This window comes from Trachymyrmex septentrionalis, unplaced genomic scaffold (genome assembly GCF_001594115.1).
Source record: "Trachymyrmex septentrionalis isolate Tsep2-gDNA-1 unplaced genomic scaffold, Tsep1.0 scaffold16, whole genome shotgun sequence".
In the NCBI taxonomy this organism is placed as follows: domain Eukaryota; kingdom Metazoa; phylum Arthropoda; class Insecta; order Hymenoptera; family Formicidae; genus Trachymyrmex; species Trachymyrmex septentrionalis.
Genome location: NW_017304758.1, coordinates 1,708,688 through 1,709,281, shown reverse-complemented (window position 1 = coordinate 1,709,281; position 594 = coordinate 1,708,688). Strand labels below are relative to the sequence as shown.

Below are 594 nucleotides of genomic sequence, written 5' to 3'. Positions count from 1 at the left end.
TAACCATATATATATATATATATATATAAAACTTTTTTTATCTCAGGCATATAAATCTTTAGACATGTAAGATAAAGTGTTGTAATTTAATATTGCTTATCACAACATTTTTCATGCACTGTTAGATATTAAAGGAGCAACGATAAGCAACGTTCACATTAATGGTATTGCAACTGCACATTAATGTGAACGTAGTTTATCGTTGCTCATTTAATATCTAACACTAAATAACAATTAAATCAAATAAAAATCAAGATAATAAAGTACATTTCAGTCAAATTTAATACATTGCTCTAAGTAATATTATTTAACTTCATTGTATTTTTGTTAAATTAACGATATATTGAGTAGGGGACCATAAATATAATTAAAAATAGTTCAAATTGGGTATAATTTGTTGCATCCAGATTTTTACCATGGAAAACGTTTATAAAGAGCAAGCGCAGTATAAGTTAAATAATTATAAAAGTTTAGGAGAATTAATGTGGAATACCATTAAAAGCCATGGGGATAAAATCGCACAAGTAAGTAAAAAATTATAATTTAAAATAATTGTGGGATCAATCCTAACATTAGTAACAATCTGTTTTATTC

General features: G+C 25.1%; 1 protein-coding gene across 1 annotated transcript in view; it reads left to right on the top strand.

Annotated features, from left to right (window-relative positions):
- LOC108746126 overlaps nt 1-594 on the top strand; it is a 38,239-nt gene that overhangs the window by 26,059 nt on the left and 11,586 nt on the right. The gene's annotated exons all lie outside the window — the stretch shown is intronic.